Here is a 3627-nt window from a genome sequence, read left to right on the forward strand (position 1 = left end):
GGAGGCACAGCGCAGGAGGGGAAGACCCTCTATGAGATGGATTGATTCGGTGACTGGGGTAATCGGGATGGATGTGTCAGAGGCAGTGCGATTGGCACAGGGTAGAGCAGGGTTTAGGGCTGTTGTACATAGGGTCGCTATGAGTCTCAAACAACGTGACAGCACACAACAACAACAACAACAATTAAGACCAGAGCTTCCTGTTATAGCAGAAAGAACAAAGTGATCTGGTGAGGCTAGGCTGGGCTCCAGTCATGTTTTTACAATGCAACACCAAAGCCAGCCCCCTCAGGTAAAAACATATAAAGACATAAAATCTTATTTTCTTTGGCTACTTTTGGAGCTGCCTAAGTCTGCAGTATTTGTTCAGTATGAGACAATATATTGATGGAATAACTAAATACAATCTGTTTGGCTTTTGAAAGCAGCAGAAATGGGAGCATCTGCCACACTGTCTGTTATTAATACGTGATGCACATTGAAGCGTGTAGGTACATATGAAGGAGCAGAGGAATGTCAGCATCAGGCAAGAGCAACAGATGGCATGTTCGTTTAAACATGTTTTCTTGTCATCTTTGGTAGAACAAATGCTCTTGCTGCACTTTAATTTGGAAACTATATATTTATTTTTAAAGTGAGAATGTCTAACACATAAAGAGAAAAAAAATTAATAGCAACTTCATGTTTCTTTGAAATGATTTATATCTCATGCAGCACTTTCAGAGCCAAATAACCAATTTTATTTGGAAATTGAAAAGTGACAGGATTGTTTTTAAAGCAATGTTTCTATGTGTGCCCTGTAACCTCTGAAGGTGCTGAGCCTAGGATGGCACACACTGAGAGCTGCACTGCTGTCTACATCTTCATTTATTTTTTTAAGAAATCATCTCATTAGACATTAGAGAACACCTTTGTGGCCATGATTCTCAAATGGATGTGATTTTTTTCATCTTACTACTTTTAAAAATACGATTTACAGCTCCCATCTGCTTATTTTTCTGTCAGTATGTCTATTATATTTCCTTTTAGAAGTTGTATTAAAAATTCTTTTTTTAACTTAATGCGAGACCAGAAAAAGAAATTGGCAAACTGGCAAGCACAATTTGAGGTGGGAAATCTGTATGAGGAACATAAATTTCAGACATACAACTGCTTATTTCTCCCAGGTCTGGATACACTTTCTTCATCTCAATGCCGTATGGCTACTTGCCTGAGGGAAGTCCAGACAGAGGCCTGACAAGCCCAGAGGTTGGTACAAAGCAAACACAGCCTAAGCTTCCAGGATATTCAATTCTGCCTTCTAAGTTAAATTCTTATCATGTTAGCTAGACCTGAGAACAATTCAGTATTTAAAATTCTTCCAAATGGGTTCTTTTATATTTTCATTTCTCAATACTTATGGAAAAACTATAATCTGCTTACATATTTGCTCAAAAATTGCCAATGACTTGTCAGAATATAGCTTACCCCCTGGGGTTAGTCTTTCAAGTCCTCCCCAATTTGAACACAACTTTTCTTTCTGTCTGTATCTCCCTCTGTTGCTCCTGAAGTATGTCATGTCATGGTCTATTTGTTCCCATTGTCTCCATCTCTTTGGTATGTGATCTCTTCTGCTAGGAACATACTTCTAAAAGTCTTTTTATTCTCCTGCAAAATATTGTATTTATTTTTCTACTAAAATCTTATTTGTTCTCCAATTCAGGCTTAATATCTGCTCCCTTTGTGAAAGTTTCCCTAGTTCTTTGAAGTAGACATAGTCTCTCTCAGGCAAGTATCTTTTTATTCATATATTTCATGTAAACAAATTGAAATAACTAGAAAAGCATGTCAACAAAGAACTACCAGATCTGCAGTCTGGATTTAGAAGAGACCGTGGCACTAGGGACATTATAGCCAATGTTAGATGGATCTTAGCTAAAAGCAGAGAATACCAGAAAAACGTCTATCTGTGTTTCACTGACTATGTAAAGGCATTTTACTGTGTGGATCTCAACAAACTGTGGCTGACTTTGAGAAGAATGGGAATCCCAGAACACTTAGATGTGCTTATGCAAAACCTATACTTGAACTGTGAGGCTGCGGAACCGGAGCCATGACTGAGGCCGATGTAAATCCGAAAGCCTATCCCCTGGCGTATGCCCACCTTACCAAGAAGCTGTTGGACCTTGCCCAGCAGTCCTGTAACTACAAACAGCTTCGGAAAGGAGCCAATGAGGCCACCAAAACCCTGAACAGAGGCATCTCCGAATTTATCGTGATGGCTGCGGACGCTGAGCCACTGGAGATCATCCTGCACCTCCCTCTGCTGTGTGAAGACAAGAACGTGCCCTATGTGTTTGTGCGCTCCAAGCAGGCCCTGGGGTGGGCCTGTGGAGTGCCCAGGCCCGTCATCGCCTGCTCTGCCACCATCAAGGAGGGCTCACAGCTGAAGCAGCAGATCCAGTCCATTCGGCAGTCCATTGAGAGGCTGCTGGTCTAAGCCGTGGCTGCTCTCCCTGTGGACTCCTCCCCAGGGTTATGTATCATAGATAGTCTGTGTTAGCTCCTAGTGTTTTCAGCTACTTCATAATTGCTGTAAGATATTGTACCCTAGATGGTTTCTGGATTTTTATATTACTTTATTCTCAAACACACACACACACACACACACACACACACCCCAAAACAACAAAAACCCTATACTTGGACCAGAAGGCAGTCATCAGAACAGAGCAAGGAAACACCACAGGGTCCAAAATTAGGAGAGGTGTATGTCAGAAATGCATTCTGTCTCCATACCTTTTTGATCTATATGCGGAACACATCATCCAGGAGGCTGGGCTCTGTGAGGAAGAATGTGGCATTAAGATTAGAGGAAGACTCATGAAAAACCTGTATTATGCATATGACACAATCTGCTTGGCAAAATTGAGGAGGACCCGAAGCATTTGTTGCAGATGGTCAAGGACTGCATCCTTCAATATGGCTGAATGTTTCCAATATGGCTTGCCTGGCTTCACAATCAATGCTCTTGGGACCAGCAACCAAGAAATCAAAAGACTAATTACAGTGGGAAAATCTGCTGTCAAGGACCTCTCCAGAGTACTGAAGAGCAACAGTGTCATTCCGGAGACTAAATTGCACTTGATCCAGGCCATAGACTTCACAGTTACTTGCTATAAATCAGAAAGTGAGCTGCACAATGACTAAGGTTGATAGAAGAATTGATACCTTTGAGTTGTGGAGCTGGAGAAGAGTATTGAATATATCATGAACAGCTAAGAGAACAAATGACTCCATCCTGCAGAGGATGAGACTAGGCTGATGGTTGGAGGCAAGGATTCTGAAGCTCTGTCTAACATATTTTGGGCATGTTACCAGGAAGGATCAGTCTTTGGAGAGGGACATCATGCTTGGAAGGGTGGAGGGACAGCACAAGAGAGGGAGACCCTGGATGAGATAGATTGATTCAGTCACTGGGGTATTGTGGGCAGGTGTGTTAGAGACAATGAAACTGGCTCAAAATAGAGAAGATTTCAGAGCTATGGTACATAAGGTTGCTATGAGTCTCAGGCGAATCGATGGCACATAACAACAACATCCTCCCTAGACTAGAAACCCCTTCAGAGCAATTACTACATCTACTAC

General features: G+C 41.9%; 1 pseudogene; it reads left to right on the forward strand.

Annotated features, from left to right (window-relative positions):
- Positions 1 to 2092: 2092 nt before the first annotated feature.
- Positions 2093 to 2479, forward strand: LOC102865976 (annotated as a pseudogene).
- Positions 2480 to 3627: the final 1148 nt, after the last annotated feature.

Source organism: Elephantulus edwardii, unplaced genomic scaffold, assembly GCF_000299155.1.
Source record: "Elephantulus edwardii isolate Elephantulus edwardi_28Jun2011 unplaced genomic scaffold, EleEdw1.0 scaffold00156, whole genome shotgun sequence".
NCBI classification, from domain to species: Eukaryota; Metazoa; Chordata; class Mammalia; order Macroscelidea; family Macroscelididae; genus Elephantulus; species Elephantulus edwardii.